Source organism: Mustela nivalis, assembly GCF_964662115.1.
Source record: "Mustela nivalis genome assembly, chromosome: 5".
Lineage (NCBI taxonomy): Eukaryota > Metazoa > Chordata > Mammalia > Carnivora > Mustelidae > Mustela > Mustela nivalis.
This window is the reverse complement of record NC_139024.1, coordinates 87758482-87779196: the sequence shown is the minus strand read 5'-3', so window position 1 is coordinate 87779196 and position 20715 is coordinate 87758482. Positions and strand designations below refer to the sequence as shown.

The 20715-nt window shown below is 45.1% G+C and overlaps 1 protein-coding gene across 4 annotated transcripts in view; it reads left to right on the top strand.

The window, feature by feature from the left end:
• CCND3 (cyclin D3) overlaps nt 1–20715 on the top strand; it is a 94724-nt gene that overhangs the window by 58503 nt on the left and 15506 nt on the right. Inside the window, exon 1 of one of the 4 annotated variants that reach the window (XM_082733079.1) lies at nt 18484–18628. The exons of the other annotated variants lie outside the window; for them this stretch is intronic. The gene's annotated coding sequence lies outside the window, so the exon portion shown is untranslated. Of the gene's footprint in view, nt 1–18483; nt 18629–20715 lie in introns of those variants that run through there. 4 annotated transcript variants of the gene reach the window in all.

Genomic DNA, 20715 nt, shown 5'->3' with positions numbered 1-20715 from the left:
ATGATTAAGAGTCTGGGCTTCGGGGTGCCTGGGTGGCTCAGTTGGTTAAGTGTCTGCCTTTGGCTCTGGTCATGATCCTGGGGACCTGGGATCGAGCCCCACCTCAAACTCCCTGCTCAGTGGGGAGCCTGATTCTCTCTCTCCCTCTGCCCCCCCCCCCAGCCCCGGATTAAGCACACTTTCTCTCATGCTCTCAATCTCTCTTAAGTAAATAAATAAATAAATAAATAAATAAGAAAAGAGTCTCAGCTGTGACATTAGACAGCCCAAGATTCACATCCAACCCTGAGCCTCAGTTTCTTCATCCACAAAATGGGAGTTATAGCTCCTCATCCCGTGGGGCCGGAAGACGGAAATGAGACAATGCTTATAGAGGGACTGGCACAAGTTTATGGAAAGAAGAGAAGAATCTTGAGGTTGTTTGAGTTGGTAGAAAAGGGAGAACACAAAACTGGTAATCAAATATGTGATTTCAACAAAAGGCCAAATATTTCTTCATTTCAGCTGAGTCATTATTTCCCACAGGCATCGTCCGTGGGGTGCTCATTGCATATCCCCACATGGAGGTGAGCGGCTCGGTGACCTCTCTTCTGGTGAAGAGTGGGGGTCGGCTCAAGATGGTACAGGATGCTTTTTACTTCCTGTCTTAAAAGTGATGGGCAATGGCAAAAGGAAGATTGTTAATATAAACTCAAAATCCGGATTCTTTCTGAAGGGCATCTCCTCAGCTATGTGACCTCAGATGAACCCCTCACTGTCTCAATTGTCTCTTGACCACAAGGTCATTGAGATGGCCACATAATAGCCACTTTACATGTGGTATCTTATTTAATCCTCAGACAAACCTGCCAGATAGATATTACCATCCCATTTTAGATAAAGGAGAAGACTACAGTTCGGGGAAGTTAAGTAACTTCTCAGAGGCCACACAGCGCGCAAGGCCGGGGGAGTGGTGGATCTGTGACTTAAGCCCGGGGCTGACCCCAAACCCCACGTGCTTCCTGGTCTACCGGGGGTAGGTTCAGATTTTGTTGGCTCCAAAGCCTATGCAATTTTGGAAGCCCTCTTTAAGGAAAACAATACAAAATCACAAAGTAATATTGCAGATACAAGAGTGGATGTTTATTTAGATTTTTTAAAAAGATTTTATTTATGTGTTTGACAGAGACAGAGATCACAAGTAGGCAGAGAGGCAAGCAGAGAGAGAGAAGGAGAAGCAGGCTCCCTGCTGAGCAGCGACCCTCCCCCCATGTGGGGCTCCTTCCCAGGACCCTGAGATCATGACCTGAGCCGAAGGCAGAGGCTTAACCCACTGAACCACCCAGGCACCCCTGGATGTTTATTGAGATTCTGCAGTGAAATTACCACTTTATATTCGAAAAACATGCCAGAGCCCAAATATCACAAACATCACAAACCCCAGAAAAATAACATAACATTTGTGATAACTGCTTGACGCTCCTCTGTAACACTTTGGTCCTGTGTCTTCTGGCTACATCCTCTTTGCTTGTGTTCCCCTATGACAATGATTTTGTAACCTCTTCCATGGAGAAAATAAAAAAGATAACTCAGTGTTCTCAGTGTTTCTCTAGCATGGTTGATTGGAAGTTGTTGGGTTTTTTTGGCTTTTGTTTTTGTTTTTTTAAGATTTTATCCGTTTGACACAGAAAGAGAGAGAGCACACAAGCAGGGGGAGGGGGAGAGGGAGAAGCAGGCTCCCTGATGAGCATGATGTCTGATGTGTGGCTCGACCCATCCCAAGACTCTGGGATCATCACCTGATCTGGAGGCAGATACCTAACCGACTGAGCCACCCAGGCACCTCTGATTGGAAGTTTTTATTTTTTTTATTTAAAAAAATATTTTATTTATTTATTTGACAGAGATCACAAGTAGGCAGAGAGGCAGGCAGAGAAAGAGGAGGAAGCAGGCTTCTCGCGGAGCAGAGAGCTTGATGCGGGACTCAATCCCAGCACCCTGGGATCACGACCTGAGCTGAAGGCAGAGGCTTTAACCCACTGAGCCACCCAGGCGCCCTGATTGGAAGTTTTTAAAAAAAAATTATTGACAGGGGTGCCTGGGTGGCTCAGTCATTAAGCGTCTGCCTTGGGCTCAGATCATGATCCCAGGGTCCTGGGATTGAGCCCCGCACGAGTCTCCCTGCTCAGCGGGGAGCCTACTTCTCCCTCTCCCACTCTCCCTGCTTGTGTTCCCTCTCTCCCTCTCTCTCAAATAAATAAGTAAAATTTTAAATAAATACATAAATACATAAAAATTACTGATAGTCTAGAAAAGTTTAACTCAGTTTCACAAGTTATTATTGATAATATATAAATATTAGGATAATTGTCACTTTTGGAAAAGCCTCCATCACAGTTTCTTCCACAAGATTTTAGGGTCTTTCATGTTTTCTGGTGCAGTGATTGATATAAAATAATTCTGGAATTGGGGACATTTCTTACCTGATTTTGAGTCGGCTAAACATAATCTTTGTTATCAGTATCTTGGGTTAAATTGGCAAAAAATTCTCATCTTTTTAGTACCAGCTTCCTGTCTCCCAAAACCTTGAGATGGAATGAGGATAGTTATGTTATTGAAAGACTCATAATTAAAGTCCTTTCTCACAAGTCTATGACCTTTTCAAGGGAATTCATTACAAAATACCGGATGTGAAAACATTTGAAGCATTCGGATGATTTGGCCTGGAAAGAGGAAGGCTAGAGGCAGCGAATAAATAACCACCTTTAAGGATATGAACCTTTGTGGGCATTGGAGGCAGCAGGGTGTATCTGAGCCTGATTCCAAGACCTGGGGAGAGGCTCCGGTAACTGCCTAGTTAACAGGTTCTGCAAGTCCCTTTGAACAGGTTGGCCTAAAATGGATAAGAAGAATAATAGAAAAGTGTGTGAGTGAGAACAGCTCCAACTGCCTCGCTTTGGACCCAAAGGGTGACCCGTGGTCTGGCACCTGCTATGGGAGCTGGTTTTGCATCAGTGGGTTGGGGCGGGCTTCATGGGAGCACCTGACTGGGTCACTTAGTAGAGCATGTGACCTTTGATCTCAGGGTCTGTGAGTTCAAGCCCCACTTTGGGCCTGGAGATGAAGGAAGGGAGGGAGGGAAAGAAAGAAATGCATAATCTCAGGCCCTACCCACAACTGCTGATTGGGAATCTGCATTTTCACAGAGCTGCAGGTGGTTATCTGCAAAGCCCTGGACCAGAGACTTGAGCTGGAACTTCCTATGTGCCTGCCCAGGCTTGGCGGCTGTCTTTTTCCTTGCTGTGCCCTTAGCCTTAGGAACCGGCCTCTCTTCTTGCTTCTGGCAGTCGCCCATTGTGTGGATTCATTCCATCTCTGTTCCTCTCCCACCTGACTGCAGACTTCTACGGGACTGAGTTCTCTTCTTTGATTTCTGGCCCTTCACAGTACTGGCACCCAGGAAGTACCATTTATGGAATGCCCACTGCATGCCAAGAGCTTTGTCTCTCTTAACTCATTTGGCCCTCGCTTCAGGCCTGTAGGCTGAAACAAATATCCCTATTTCATGTATGCATGTATGTGTGTGTATGTATGTACATACACTATCTCCATGTGCAAGTTGGGGCTCGAACCCACGACCTCAAAATCAAGAATCGCATGCTCTACCAATTGAGCCAGCCGTATGCCCCAGAAAGCCCCCATTTTATAAATAAAGAAACTGAGGCCCCGTCACTTTCTTGTCATAAGTGGCAGAAGCTGGGAACCAACCGAACCCAGGGATGTCTGATTCCAAAGCCTTCAGTAAAGGGGATCAGTAAATGTTGCTTGAATCACTTACTGACTTGATTAATTGATTTAAGCATTCATTAATGTTCTTATTTATTCATTGAAAAGACCATGGGAGATGAGCAGTGGAATCTTTTTCTTCTTGGTGAACCCTTTCTAGAACTGGAGCTGTCTGGAATCAACCTTCCAGAGGCGGGGGGGAGGGGGGTGGGCTGCAGAAGCCCCCAGCCCATTCTGGGAGTGCGGAGGTGACATGCCTATGTCAGCCCCACCCCTTTCATAATGTCCTCCGTGACTCAGCAAAGAAACCATAGGTCTGAAATCAGAGATGAAGCAAAAAAAAAAAAAAAAAAAGACCCAAAAAACAAAAAACACAACCCTCAAAAATGTTTTCTTTTCCTGGAGGAATTTCCCTTTCATGTTGCTCATTCCTCTGCCAGGGAATCCAGGAAGCCTTGGGCTTGGGGTCAGCTGTGACCCTCCAGTCTGGTTTCTCTGGGGCTCACCCCCTCTCCTGACTCCTCCCTGGCCCTGGGGGACAGCACCAGGCATTCTTCCTCAGCGGTCTCCGGGTCTCCGGTTCTGGGCCGCCAGGGGCCCCGTCCAGCCCAGCATTCCTTAGCTTATTTTACATTGTTAATCCTGAAGCTGGACCCAGATTGTCTGAGTTCAAATTCTGCCTGTACCTCTTGTATTTGTGTGACTTTGACCAGGTCATGTCACCTTTCCTCTTCAGCGAAGTGGGGATGAGAGTATATTTGAGGGTTAAAATAATTAAACTATGTAAAGCACTTAGACCATAATTAAACTATGTAAAGCACTTAGAGTCATCACTTTATAACCGTTCTTGTTGTTCTTACTCATTACGGAGGAGTTGTTAATACCTGGATGAGACCTGGGTGATCTTGTGCCGAACTTTCTCCTTCCATTTGCCTAGCCTCACCCCAGAATTTGCATGGATTCCCAGTTATTCATGCTTTAGAGAGTTTAAGGGGGCAACTGCAAATGAGTGAATAAATTAATAAAATTAGAAAGCTCTGGGTTGCTCTCTGAAAATGAGATTATTTTAATGGGCAATGAGGCATGAGTCAGTCAAGTTGAGTTGGGAATAACCACATTCCATCTGGGAGGAGGGTGGCCCTCTGAAAATTTCCAATCATGGCAGTGACAGACCTGCTACCAAAGGCAGTTTACTGCTCTGTTGATAGATTCAGTTTGCAGCTCTCCAGACAACAGGGGAAGGAGAGTAATTCTTGGCTGGAAACTGGCTTGCAGTTCTCAGCCCTGGGTGCATTTCGGAATCACTGGGGAACAAACATACAGAACCTGGGCCCCACACCTAGAGATTCTGATGTCCAGGCCTGGGAGTGGAACGGAGGCACTAGGATTCTTAAGAAGCTCCCCAGGTAATGAGGAATTAAGTCCAACAGTAACCAGAGACAACCTAATAGTAACAGAGCACATTAGTATAAACTCGGGGGTTCATTTCTCTCCCCTTCGTAACCATCCCCACAAGGCAGTTTATATTATCCCCGTTTTACAGATAAGAATGCTGAGGTTTGAATAATTTGGCCAAAGTCATCCAGCAGGGCCATTGTTTAATCTAGGTCTGAGTCTGAAAGCTTGAATGCATTGTGCCACATTCCACACTGCAGAAGGTCAGCCAGGAAGAAACTTCCCAGAAATTGACATTAAGATTGTTCCCTCTGTTGTAAACTATAAAATCGATACATAATAGGTCAGAGCAAAGATATGCAAACTGATTTAAAGAGACACAAAGGCTCCTAGAGCCAGAGAAGGCTCAACCTTCACCTGTGGCCTCTATTAACATATCTAAATAAAGACTGCCTCAGTGGGGGTGGGAGGGTGCTTGGGCCATTGGTCTGGCCCTTTGTGCGCTGAGGGATGGGTCCTGGGCCTGCCGACCCCTGGCATAATTGTGATTTGTGATCTGGCTTACACTTTTCCCCTGGGCTTCCTTCCTTTCTCTCTGGACCTCTCAAACTGTCATTTCCTTCCATGGGTCCTCTTTCTCCACCTGTCCCTTAAAAGAGGGTGTTTTCTGCACTCCCCTCATATTCCCCAGACTATGACTGGGTTGCCTGGTGCTGAGTACTTCAGAGGTGTGTACACCAGGTGTCCAGACTCTAGGCATCAAGGTTAAGGTTGGGGAGAGGGTAAGGTGTCATCAGATAGGAGGGGGAGCTCCCATCCGAGATGGCTCGCTTGCTGCCGTGGACCCTAGAAATTTCTTTACATTGTTTTTTTAGCCTCAGTCTGTTGTTTATCTGAGAAATGGGATATGAATGCTTATCGTACATGAATTGTCATAAGGATGAAAACAGACAGTAGGCATTCCGAGCACTCAGTAAGAACGTTTACTTATTATTATTATTATTATTATTTTACATTTTATTTATTTATTTGACTGAGAGAGAGACAGAAGAGGGAACACAAGCAGGGGAAGCGGGAGAGGGAGAAGCAGGCTTCCCGCTGAGCAGGGAGCCTGATGTGGGGCTTGATCCCAGGATGCCAGGATCATGACCAGAGCGGAAGGCACAAAAGTGTCGCGTGCTGGACCATCTAGTGCATCGGGAGTGTAGGTGCTCAGAGGATGTGTTTGTTGAGGGAGAGGAGATAAGGCTGGAGGGAGAACGTAGGGTAGATCATGACAGCCTTTTTTTTCAAATGGCCGACTTAGCGTGCCCATTTCAGATAAGCGGTCTGGATTTTATCTCTGTAGTCATAGGGGTTTTAAGATTTAAAGAAGCAAAGGAAGCATGTGTGCATTCCTGATGTTTTTGAAAGAATGCCTGGGCAGTAGTGGGGAGCGGGGTTGGAGAGGCTGTGTGGGGGGAGAGAGGGGATTGCACCAGTCCAAATGTTAGGTGGGAGCAAGAGGCACTAGAAAAGAATGATGTCAGCGTCTTTAGCTTGGATGACTCGGTGGGTCACAGTTAACTGACACATAATATGAAGGAGGAGGGATAGGTTTTAAGCACCTCGAGTTTGAGCCAGCTGTGTGACATCTAGGTAGGGGTGTAGACCAGGAGTTCGAGCTGGAGTTGAGGACTGGAGAAGCTTGAAGGCTGAGGCTGAAGGAAGAGAGGGGAGTCTCGGCTGTTTGTGAGAAGAGACCATAAGGGCTTTGGCTTAAGCCCTGGAAGGTGTTTACAGTTCTTTTCTTTTCTTTTTTTTTTTTTTAAGATTTTATTTATTTATTTGACAGACAAAGATCACAAGTGGGCAGAGCAACAGGCAGAGAGAGAGGAGGAAGCAGGCTCCCTGTCGAGCAGAGAGCCCGATGCGGGGCTTGATCCCAGACCCTGGGATCATGACCTCAGCCAAAGACAGAGGCTTTAACCCACTGAGCCACCCAGGCGCCCGGTGTTTACAGTTCTTGAGGCTGATGGAGGAAGAGGAGCTAAGGAGGGAGCTGTGGAGGAGTGTTTTGGTGAAGGCATCTCTGGGACCGTTGGACATAGCTCAGCAGCTGATGGGTGGTGATGGAGGCCACGTCCCAGGGGGAACCACAGTTGACCTAGTCTGGGCTGTCTGCCCAGAGCCACTCAGAGACCAGGAGTGCTTCTGCTCAACCTGAGTTTGTTTGCGTGGTCTTCCGTAGACATATGTCCAGCCTCCCACTTTTGAGAGAAATCTCCTGAAAGTGGAGATCCTGACTTCTCCCCCATTATTCTCCAGGAAGCTCAGCCTAGGGTTTTGTATACTGTGGGGCTCAGAACACTAGCGAGGAGGCTGAATGGCTAAGTGAGATGTGTGGCTGTGGTGAATTTGGTCCATGTCTTCTCCTTGAGTTCCTTTTTAAGAGAATATCTTGTTTCATGGAATGAGTGTGATCTGCTCTCTGAATCTTGAGTTGCTTCAGGCCTGCTTCGCCCATTGGCCCATCCATCCGCCCATCCATCCATCCATCCGTCTATCCTGTGTAGACTTTTGCTAAAAGTGGAACACTTTGCACATGGGGTTGGGAGGGCTCCCCGTACTTGTCATGCATTATCTTACATTAAAACAAGCTTCTGAGGGAGGCATGACTACCCTGTTTTGCGGATGAAAAATCAGATCATTTTCCCCGGGTCACACAAGGGAGGGATAGAGTCAGGCGGTCTAACTCAAAAGTCCCTGTGCTCTCAATTGCGAATGTGAGGCCTCCTTAGGTAGGAGGTGATCATAGCATTTATTCTCCAAATTGGAATACATGAAAAAAATTTTTATCAAGGGGCATCTGGCTGGGCTGTGAGTTTGAGCCCCACGTTGGGCACGGAGCCTACTTAAAAAATAAATAAATAAAAAATAAAAAAAAATAAAGTCTTATTGAGATCTAATTTTCATACCATAGAATTCACCTATATTGAGTTTACAATTCTACAGTTTCTTTTGGTGGGTATTTACAGAGCTGTGCAGTCATTGCTGTCATCTCATTTTAGAACATTTTCATCAACCCAAAAAGAAACTCAGTACCCATTAGCGGTCACTCCCCGTTACCATCACCACCCCAGTCCCAGGCGACCACTGATCTATTTTCTGTCTCTATAGATTTGCCTATTATGAACACTTCGTATAAATGGAAGCTTATGAACTGTGGTCTTTTTGGTTGGCTTCTTTCACTTACCATTAGGCTTCAGCGTTCATTCCTGCTGCCAGAATGCATCCCGGTTGGCCTTTCTTTGCGTGAATGACCTTTCTGTGCGTGAATGACCGAATGATAGTCCATTGTATGGATACACCTCGTTGTCTTCCTTGGGCTTGTTCACATGTTGGCAAACATTTGGATTGCTTCCACTTTGGGGCTCTTATGGGTAATAATAACGCTCTGACATCTGTACACAGGTTTTATGTGGATGTATTTTTTAAAAATTTTCTTGATTTTTAAATTTTTCTTGCATCTATGCTCAGGAGAGGAATTGCGAAGTTATATGGTAATTCTGTGTTTAATGTTTTGAGGAACTGCTGAACCATTTTCCAAAGTGGCTGCAACATTCTGGGTTCCCAACAGCAGTTAGGAGGGCTCCAACTCTCCCACGTCCTCACCAACACTTGTTATTCCAAACCGGGAGGCTGTTGATGGTAAAAGGGTCCACCATTAATAATTACACCAGGATAACCAGTAGCAGTAACTCTACCTACTTAGCAAAAAAAAAAAAAAAAAAAAAAAAAGAGAGAGAGAAGATTCAATTCCTGCTTTCAGGGAACTTTTCTGGCCACATGATGAGTCAAAGCCCAAAAAACCCCTATACTTGAGTCAATTAAAGAATCAAGTGAAGGTAAATTATTAAGAAGGAAAGCACATTTTATTTCTCCCAGGAGATTGTGTTCTCTTTAATAAGAAAAAAAGAACTGTCTTGTATTTGTATTGTTTAGGGCCCCAGGAATATCTTGGTACGTCATAGGGTCTCAGTAAGGATCTGTGGAATAAATGAATGAATGAGAATGAATAATACAAACTTTCCTGGAGGGAATGTAAAAAAAAGAAAAATAGAAATGAGTCATCTGGCCCAGATTTATGAGGTTGGAGGAAGTGTGGATCTTTTCTAAAAATGGGGTTTTTTTTGCTCAGTGTGGAACAGCACTAATGACAATTTTATTTGTTTATTTTTACCAATGACAATTTTTTAAAAAGATTTTATTTATTTATCTGACACAGAGACAGCAAGAGAGGGAACACAGACAGGGGAATGGGAGACGGAGAAACAGGCTCCCCACTGAGCAGGGAGCCCAATACGGACGGGGCTTGATCCCAGAACCCTGGGATCATGACCCTTAGCCTAAGGCAGATGCTTAATGACTGAGCCACGCAGGTGCCACTTTGCTAATGATAATTTTATTTTTATTTTTATTTTTTTAAGATTTTATTTATTTATTTGAGAGAGAAACAGTGAGAGAGAGCATGAGCAAGGAGAAGGTCAGAGAGCGAAGCAGACTCCCCATGGAGCTGGGAGCCTGATGCGGGACTCGATCCCAGGACTCCGGGATCATGACCTGAGCCGAAGGCAGTCGTCCAACCAACTGAGCCACCCAGGCGTCCCGCTAATGATAATTTTAAAAGGAAAAAGTAAATTACCAACAATTAGAGGATTCTTTTTTTTTTTAAAGATTTTATTTATTTATATGACAGACACAGATCACATGTAGGCAGAGAGGCAGGCAGAGAGAGAGGGAGAAGCAGGCTCCCCGCTGAGCAGAGAGCCCGATGCGGGGCTCGATCCCAGGACCCTGGGATCATGACCTGAGCCGAAGGCAGAGGCTTTAACCCACTGAGCCACCCAGGCGCCCCCAATTAGAGGATTCTTTAACCGGATTTTGCGAGTGTAGACGGCTAATGGAAGGTGGGAGAAAGACCTTACAAGCCTACAAGCCGGGAGTCTGGAAGCAGAGTGCAAAGCTTTATGCAGAACACCTCTACAGCAAGCTAACCAAATTTGGGAATGAGAGGATGTAGGACCTACCCCCAAGAGAGGGTCCAGTGTTTTATTCATAGGAAACAATGAGAATAATTTAAAAGGACCCTTAACTGGCTGTATGCCCTCAGGGAGGTCAGCTCCCATCTCTGACCGTCATTGATCCTTCCAGATCTAAATTTCCCTGATTATTCAGCCCTATAGCCCTGGAAGCTTCTGTGGGATTGGTGGCCCAGAAGGTAGGCCTTGAAGGAAAGAGCTCGATTTGGAGAAAGGGGTAAGATGCCAGTGGCGGGTGATAAGGCCTTGAGGTGGACTGGAGTGCTCTGTCTGAGATAAATTGGAGAGGGTGGTTGGGGCCTCTCGAAGGAGAACTTTAAAAGCCAGGCTGGTTGACTTTTAAATTTGACCTGATAAGCAGGTCCTTGGACTGAAGATGAAAGGAGTGTCTATGAGAGATTAATCTGATGGCTCTGGGCCATCGATCTGGATCTATCTGGAAGCAGTGTAAAGACCAAGAGGCTCTCAGGGAGGCCTTTGCAACAGTACTAGAAGCCCAGCCCTTCCAAAGAGGGTTTGAAACTCCTACCAGTCTCACTGTATACATGGCTTCTCTAGAGTTCAGTTTTCCTTAACCATAAGTAACTTAAATCATTATTTTTATATGACAACAATTATTCTCCACTAGAATCCTAAATGTATATATAAATTTCTTTTTTTTTTTTTTAAAGATTTTATTTATTTATTTGACAGAGAGATATCACAAGCAGATGGAGAGGCAGGCAGAGAGAGAGAGAGAGAGAGAGAAGCAGGCTCCCCGCTGAGCAAGAGCCCGATATGGGACTCGATCCCAGGACCCTGAGATCATGACCTGAGCCGAAGGCAGCGGCTTAACCCACTGAGCCACCCAGGCGCCCTGTATATATAAATTTCTAAGGCAGAATGTTAGACGTCAAATACATTTCAGGTTTGCCGGGGACAATTTTGAATTATACTACCAGATTCGTCAGAGGGAGATGCATTCTCTGTTCTCTGCTGTAAAGGGTTTACTTGGTGGCAGGTTTTGGGAAATTTGCTAAAAGTCAACTGGAAGGATGGGAAGGGTGGGATCTTAGTTTCAGGAGTGGTTTCACTTTGGCCCAGGTAAAGGATTAGATGTTGGAAACCAAAGAAAGAAATCCAAGATGGTGCCAGAGTTTAAAATCCGAGGACTCAGAAGAAAGATGGTGTGCTAGTCATAAAAATGTACAATTTGAGGGGCGCCTGGGTGGCTCAGCCAATGGAGTTTTCAGCTCATGATTTCAGCTCCTGTCCTGATCATAGGGTACTGGGATGGAGCCCGAATCCCACCTGGGGCTTTGTGCTTGTGGGGGAATCTGCTTGAAGAGTCTCTCCCTCTGCCCCTTCCCACTCAGTATCCTGCACAAGCTTTCTCTCTCTCTCTCTTTAAATAATAAAATAAATAAATAATTTAAAAATGTACCATTTGAGAGAAAGGAGGGAAGATGATGGTTTACCATGAGAACCTAGGGAACAGATGGCCTTGCTAGCCCCAGGAAAGGACTGGGCAGATTGGACATACAGGAGGAACTGGCACTTCTGGGTCTTTCTCAGCCTTTGCCCTTGAAGCTCTCCATTAGCCTGGATGTTTGGCATTTTGCCTGCTTTACTATTAATGTATTACTATGAGACAGGATGTTTACTACAGGGTTTTTGTAGATGTCCTATATCAGACTAAGGAAGTTCTCATCTATTCCTGCTTTGTCAAGAGTTCTTTCTTTGCTTGCTGTGAGCGGGTGTTGAATTTTATCAAATGCTTTTTTTGGTATTTGTTGATGTGATTATATGGGTTTCTTCACCCTTTAATCTTTTTGTGTGATAAATTGTATAGATTTTAAAAAATAAACTATCCAAGCATTTTTGACATAAAGTCAACATAATCATAACATAGTATCCTTTTATATATTGCTGGACTCAGTTTGCTGATATCTTTATGAATGTAATTTTCTTTTCTCATGCTGTTTTTGTCTGGTTTTGGAATCCAAGTGACACTAAAAATACGTTGAGAAGGGAACCCTCTTTTTATATTTTCTAAAAGACTTTAGGTAATATTGAAATTTCTTGAATTTTTGATGGAACTCTTTGCTTGGTTGCTATTGAAGTTTATCCCATCATGTGGGTTATAGTAGAGAAAGGAACTTTTATATGAGGAGTTATATTAAACAATAAGGAACATCTGTTACCCCATACATCACAAAAAGTCCAGAAGTAGGTGTCCCAGAATTGGTTAATTCAGCAGTTCAACAACATTATCGGGGAGAGTTTATTCTGATTTTGTAGCTGTGTCATTGTCAGGTGTCAGCTTCTTCTCTTATTGCAAGATGGCTGCAGTTGCTCCACGCATTGCAACACAGTGGTTAAGAGGATGGGTTTTGTAGCTAACACTGGTTCCAAATCACTATGACACTAGGCAATGCTTAACCTCTCTGGAAAATGGGATAATAATGATATTTTACCTCAAAATTTACTGTTGTATAGATTAAATGAATTAGGATTTGGTTTTGTTTCTTTTTTTTTTTTTAAGATTTTATTTATTTACTTGACAGAGAGAGACACAGGAGAGAGGGGATACAAGCAGGGGGAGTGGGAGTGGGAAAAGCAGGCTTCCTGCTGAGCAGAGAGCCTGATGCGGGGCTTGATCCCAGGACCCTGGGCATGACCTGAGCCTAAGGCAGACACTTAACGACTGAGCCATCCAGGTGCCCCTGTTTTTTAACTCTTAAAATAGTGTTTTGCATATGGTAAGCATACAATAAATATTAACATATCTTACTCCATTCTCACACGGGCAGAAATAAATTTTTTTCCTCTTGTACCCCATTTATTGAAGCCCCTCAGCAAACTGACTTCACATTTATTGGCTAGAATTTGGCAGGTGCCCATTCCTAAGCCAGCTGTGGGATTATCAGGATTTGGTTTGGAGTAATTTAGATTTAACCTTTGAGATAAATGTCTAGCCTCCCCTGAAACACACGACAACCTGACTCTTCATTGAAATCTGGATTGTTGGGGCACCTGGGTGGCTCAGTTGGTTGAGCATCTGCCTTTGGCTCAGGTCATGATCCTGGTGTCCAGGGATCGAGTCCCACATCAGGCTCCCTGCTCAGCAGGGAGTCTGCTTCTCCCTCTGACCCTTACCCCTCTCATGCTCTCTCTCTTTCTCTCTCTCTCTCTCGCTCTCTCCAATAAATAAATAAATAAATAAATAAATATTTTTTTTAAAAGTCTGGATTGGGGTGCCTGGGTGGCTCAGTGGGTTAAGCCGCTGCCTTTGGCTCAGGTCATGATCTCAGAGTCCTGGGATCGAGTCCCGCATCGGGCTCTTGCTCAGCAGAGAGCCTGCTTCCCTCTCTCTCTCTCTGCCTGCCTCTCCATCTACTTGTGATTTCTCTCTGTCAAATAAATAAATAAAATCTTAAAAAAAAATAAAAAAAATAAAAGTCTGGATTGTTTGCAAGGAAGAGGTTGGAAGGATGATGGTGGGGACGTTTGGGTCATAAGGAGGGGCAGAATCGGAGTCATTCCTGTGGGCTCTCCACAAGATTCCTTGGAATTACCCTTTCATTTCACCTATAGCACTTCAGTTTACTTAATGCTTTTCTAAGTTTATTTAAGTAATCTCTTCCCTTGATGTGGGGCTCGAACCCAGGACCCCGAGATTGAGTCACACATTCTTCTGACTGAGCCAGCCAGGTGCCTTGCGTTATTGCTTTTTTTATTTTTTAAAGACTGTATTTATTTATTTGACACACAGAAATCACAAGTAGGCAGAGCAGCAGGCAGAGAGAGAGGGGGAAGCAGGCTCCCTGCCGAGCAGAGAGCCCGATGAGGGGCTCGATCCCAGAACCCTGGGATCATGATCCTAGCTGAAAGCAGAGGCTTCAACCCACTGAGCCACCCAGGTGCCCCTGCCTTATTGGCTTTTTAACTAGTGTGTGATCTCCGCTAGTCTCAGAATCCCCTTCTAAGCAGTGTGCTTTGTCATTATCCAACTTTCGTAGACGGGAAACAGGCTTCTGGAGCTGGAGGTGTGCTTGCCTGTGTGTGTGAGTGTGTGTGTGTGTGTGTGTGTGTGTGTGTGTGTGTGTGTCTGTATGTCTCTCTCTCTCTCGTTGGGACAGAGCCAGGTCCTGGGACTCAAGTGCAGGTCTTGGGATTCAAAAGTTCTCCCCTTTCATTGCTCTTCTGTAAATTCCCAACTGTCTGTCATGGACCTGCTATTAAGATTATTTATTTATTTATTTTTGAGAGAGAGAGAGAGAGAGAGAGGAAAGAGAACAGGAACATGAATCAGGGGAGGGGAGGGGAGGGGCAGAGGAAGAAGCAGACTCCCCCCTGAGCAGGGAGCCCTATGGGGGACTAGATCCCAGGACTCTGGGATCATGAACTAAGCTGAAGGCAGATGCCCAACTGACTGAGCCACCCAGCCTCCCTCCTACTACCTTAAAATGAGCACACAACCTTAAAAATATTTATTCAGGCTTAGAACTCCCGCTCCAGCTCCTGACTGGGCTGGAATCCCAGCTCTGCCAATGTGGTACATGCAGGGTTGGGGGTGGGGTCCATCCTGCTGCTCCCCTCTGCTCTCTCACCACTGCAGGGTGCACCCCTGCTTCCAAGTGCCTGCGCTGTGACTTTGCCTGACAGCTTGTTCTGTCTGTCCAAGTCCACTGTGCCCTCCCACAGTAAGTAAGTGTAGTTAATTAATTGGAGGCTCTTCCCTCCCTTCCCAGCAGCTCTCAACCTCTGCCTGTTGGGAATCCGTGGACACACACATCCCGGCTCCCTTGCCTGTCCCCTTTGGCTGCAGTGGCTTCCAGGCAAGAGCTTTTCCTTATCTCCAGCACAAATGAGCTTACATTTCTCACATGGCCCACATTGGGTAAGTGGGAGCTTACCCAATCCCACACTCTTTACTGCTTTCCTCCCCTTTCCTGGGTCATTTCCCCACTCCCTTTTGGGTGCTTCCTGGGACCATCTCTCAGGGAAGTGACTTCCCTGGAGTCCTTGGCTCAGACTATGTTTCCAGAGAGCCCAAACCAAGGCAGCCATTTGCTGGTTGTGTTGACAATACCTAACTTCTTTGTGTTTCTCTGTTCACATCCATCATATGAGGGTACTTAACAGCCCCTGTACTTCATAGAACAAATGTGGTAAAGCTCTCAGTGCCTGACTAAGAGAAAGTGCATAACAATTATTATTATTATTATTACCATTACTGTTATTACTACCTAACTGCCTTGTGCTTTGGTACATGCTACAGTATGCGGGTACCGCATAGTTGAGACCCACTACTCCTTGCCTCTCCCTTCTTACACCCCACTTACTCTCTGAACTTCTGCAGCGCCCCCTCTTCATCACAGGCTGTCTCCTTCCAATCAGGTGTCCAGGACCACCCATTCCCACCACTCTCAATGCAGTCCATCCTTCCCATCACTTCTGGTGGGTGTTCCAAATACCCAGGTAAAACTCTCCTGTCAGAATGACATCTCAGGATTTCTCCATGATGTAGGAGCATCTTAGGGATCCCCTTTAGACTGGAAACTCTTTAAACTGGAGGCTTCTCATTTCTGACTCATGTCCAGAATATTCTAGGACATCTTGGAGCGCCTGGGTGGTTCAGTTGGTTGTGTCTGCCTTTGGCTCAGGTTAGTATCTCCAGGTCCTGGGATGGAGCCCAGGACTGGGTGGGACTCCCTGCTCAGTGGGGAGCCTGCTTCTTCCTCTTCTTCTTTCCTCTCCCCCAATTTGTGTGCACAGACTCTCTCTCTCTCAAATAAATAAATAAGTAAAATCTTAAAAACAGAAACCAAAAACAAAAAACGAACAAATATTCTAGGACATCTCAAAGCCTTCCTGAGGTCTGGGGCAGGGAAGACACTCAATAAATTGTTGTTGTGGGTGTTGATCGCAGCTACTGAGCACTTACTATGGGCCTGGTGCTGTTGGTATTTTTTCCCATGTTAATTTTTGCCACCACCCTACGAGGTAAGTGTTAGTTTTTCCAGCCTGGAGATGAGGAGCCTAGCACAGAGAAGTTAAGTAACCTGCCCAAGATCACACAGCTGGCAAATGGTAGAGCCTGGCATCAGCCTAACTCTAGAGCTCCCTTAGTCATGATGCTAAAACTGGGGCCTGGGATGAAGCATGCTGGCTTCTTTACTCCCCATCTGAGAGCCCAGGGACAGGTCTCGTTTTGCCAGGTGTTCTGCTGGAGCAGGTCACTCATCTACCCTGGAGGCCCACATGCTCATCCCACCCCTAGCTGTTGAACAGGAATCTCAGAGACGGTAGTAGGACAGGAAAGCTTCATTTACTCAGAATCCAGAGGGCCAGGAGGAGGGAGAAAAAGCAAATATGTACATATATAGCCTGTGTTCTAATTTTATGATAAGGAGAGACTAAACAGGTTCAGGCTAGTACCTGAGGTTTCTTTTCACAAGCAATTTATGTGCTAGAGATTGCAAACGGCTCCCCGCCCCTCTGATCCAATCCCTACAGCTTTGTGTGTGCCTGGAAAACAAAAGGAATGTACAGCAGCACCCATGACCAACCACAAAGCGAAACAGGGGAGCTAAGCAGTACCTCCCTTCTTTGGGTGGGACCCATGCTGTCCCCATGCCCAGCCCCACCCCTCCCCAACAGCTCCCTTACCACCACCAAAATGCCATTTATCCCGTGGCTCAGGCTGGTATTTTCTTACAACTAGTTTTTTTCATTCATTCATTCATTCATTCATTCCGCAAAGTTCTTTTGGACACTTACTATGACCCGGCACCATTCTTGGTGGGATGGGGAAGGAACAAAGTATAAACAGATACAGGATGTTAGCGACACATGTAGCGTCTGTTCCAGAAATAGCCGAGCGGGTGAGAGAATAGTGGGAAATGGCGTGGGAGCAGATGGCGCAGGTCTAGTGCGCATCACAAGGATGTCAGCGGTCACCGGGAGTGGACTGAAGAGCTGCCTGAGTGCTGCTGTATTGAGATGAGACCGGAGGAGGCCAGGGTGGACCAGGGATACCCACTGGGAAGCTATCTCAGCTGTGAGCCAGGTGATCCAACTATGCCAAGGTGGTGGCAGGTGAATAGAGGAAAGGGGAGGACTGGAGATGTGTTTGGGGCATAGAATCAACCAGAAATGGGTAACAGGGTGGATGTGGGAGACCGCCAAGGAGAAGGAAGGATTGAATTTGGACCAGGGAAGTAAGTAGCAAAGGCAGAGGAAGGAAAAGGGTGGATTCTGGAGATATTTCAAAAGTAGAGCATCTCTGCTCTGCTGGTGGATGGATGTGCGATTTGAAAGAGGAGTCAGGAATGACACCAAGGGTGTTGGCTCTGTTTTGGAAGGATGGAGTTGCCTTCTGGTGATGTGAGGAAGCCTGTGGGAGAAGCAGGTTTGGAACAGGAGAAAGATGAGGATCTCAGTTTTGGAGAAGTTGAATTTAAAGGTGTATATTAGGGGAGCCTGGGTGGCTCAGTCGGTTAAGTGTCTGCTTTTGGCTCAGGTCATGATCCCAGTGTCCTGGGGTAGAGCCTCGAGTCTGACTTCCTGCTCAGTGGCGAGTCTGCTTCTCCCTCTGCCCCCCTCCACATTCTCTCTCTCTCTTTCTCAAATAAATAAATAAAATCTTAAAAAAAAAAAATAAAAGTGTCTATTGAATCTCCATGGAACAGCCAAGAAGGCAGCCTCCTATGTGAAACAGAAACAGAAAACAGGTCAGTTCCATGCCAGCTCTGATTTCTCCGATTTGGTAGTGCTACCTGCAAGGGCTGTGTTGACGGTGTTGAGATTTTTTTTTTTTTTTTTTAAGATTGTATTTATTCATTTGACAGAGAGTAAGTAAGCAGAGAGGCAGGCAGAGAGAGGGGGGAAGCAGGCTCCCCACTGAGCAGAGCCTGATGTGGGGCTTGATCCCAGGACCATGTGGTCATGACCTGAGCCGAAGGCAGAGGCTTAACCCACTGAGCCACCAAGGTGCCCCGAGGTGTTTTTTTTAAGGTTTTGTTTTATTTATTTTTTATTTTTTATTTTTTATTTTTTTAAGTAATCTCTATGCCCAACATGGGGCTCGAACTTACAAGCCTGAAATTAAGAGTTGCACGTTTGACTGAGCAAGCTGGGAGCCCCTGTGTTGAGATTTTTAAGGCTCACCAATGGAAAAGAGTTTTTCTTTTTTTCCTACTATTTTAGTTTAAAAAAAATTTTTTTTAATATTTTATTTCTTTATTTGACAGAGATCACAAGCAGGCGGAGAGGCAGGCAGAGAGAGAGAGGAGGAAGCAGGCTCCCTGCTGAGCAGAGAGCCAGATGCGGGGCTGGATCCCAGGACCCTGGAATCATGACCTGAGCCCAAGGCAGAGGCTTTAGGCCACTGAACCACCCAGGTGCCCCCTTGATATTTTACTTTTAAGAAATCTCTTACACCCAATGCAGGGCTCAAACTCAGAATCCCGAGATCGAGAGTCACATATTCTACCCTCTGAGCCAGCCAGGTGCCTTGGGAGTTTCCTGATCCCTAGTGAGACCTGTCTCTGGAGCTGGTTAGGCAAATAATGGTGAACTCTAGGTGTAAGACTTTCTGTTGTGGAGTAGGAAGAAAATGTGAAAAATTCTGTTCTATGTATTTTTGTCTTACTTTTAAAAATTTCTTTTTTCTTTTTCTTTTTTCTTTTCTTTTCTTTTTTTTTTTTTTTAAGATTTTATTTATTTATTTGACAGAGATCATAAGTAGGCAGAGAGGCAGGCAGAGAGAGAGAGAGGAGGAAGCAGTCTCCCTGTGAAGCAGAGAGCCCGATGCGGGGCTTGATCCCAGGACCCTGGAATCATGACCTGAGCCGAAGGCAGAGGCTTTAACCCACTGAGCCACACAGATGCCCCTACCCTTTAAAATTTCTTAATATATTCTCTAGCATGCATGATATCGTAGACTAGCAGGTACGAAATTGTTTACAAATTAAATATCCTGTACAGGAATGATATGCTGATTTTACTGAGAAATGGAGAGATACCTCTGAAGATAACTGATTTGAGATATTTTACAACAGGTGCTCGAAAGTATGGCTTGAAATACTGTATGTCCTGAAGTGTCTCCTGAATCCTTGAACAAAAAACAAAGTTATGTTCAGTTTGGCTTAATGCTTGATTTTTCCACGGCACAATATACACTTATTTACTTATTTTTAAGTAGGCATCACACCCAGCTTGGAGTCCATCACAGAGCTTGAACTCACAACCCTAAGGTTGACTCAGATGCTTAGGGGTGCTTGGGTGGCTTGGTTGGTTAAACCTCTGCCTTCGGCTCAGGTCATGATCCCAGGGTCCTGGGATGGAGTTCTGCATCAGGCTCTCTGCTAAGCAGGGAGCCTGCTTCCTCCTCTCCCTATGCCACTCCCCCTGCTTGTGCTCTCTCTCTCTCTCTGACAAACAAATAAAATCTTAAAAAAAAAAAAAGACTCAGATGCTTAACTGGTTGAGCCATCCCGGTGGCCCTAAAATATACAACAACATTACTTGTGTAGTATCTCTCCCAAGAATATTTATTTACTCTTTACATAATCAGGAGGAAACAATCAGACAAATCCATATCAGAGCACATTGATAAAACAGTTGGCTTTCAAAAATATTAGTGTTATCAAAGACAAGGGTGAGGGACGGTTGTAGAATAAAAGAGATTAAAGAGTTAGGGTTACAATGCACGCATGAGCCTTGATGGGATCTTGGGTTGAGAAGGAAAAAAACTACAAAAGGATATTGGTGGAACAACTGGGGATCTTTGTCTACAGATTGTTTATGGTATTGTCTTAGTGTGAATTTTCTAATTGTCATCTTTGTTTGGGGTTATGTGGGAGACTGCTGCATTCTTAGGAGACACAGGCCGGAATATGTAGGGATTGGGGGGGTGATGTTTGTCATTAGGTCTCAAACGGTTCAACCAAACACACATGGGTTTAGATAAAGGGTGTTATTATTCTCGCAGCTTTTCTTGAGGTTTGAAATATTTCAACGTAGAAAGTTGGGGGGAAAACAGGATTCACATATAGTTTCCGTCAGTTCTCAGAAAATGAGGAAATCCAAGAGTGGTATATCAGACAATGTTTATTTTATTTTTATTTTTTCCCTCCCCTGCCTCTCAGACCATGGTTTGTGTACTCGATTGTTTTATTGGCTGGAATATTGTCTTCTTCACCCTCTCTGAGGCAAAGAATTTGCCACACCTTTGCTACCGCAAGAGTAATCCCTGGTGTATTTATTTTGCAGAAGCCTCCATGTCCTTTATATTATATTTATTATCATAAATAGTCCACACGTATGAAGAAGTTTGTGTCTTAAACTACCACAGTCACACTGACTTTATTTTTTTATGGTTTTCCATATGCCAGGCATGGTTCCGTGTATTTTACACGAAAAGAGCCCGTTTCAGCCTCACAACCACTCTTATAGGGGAGGTACTTTTTTTTTTTTTTTAAAGATT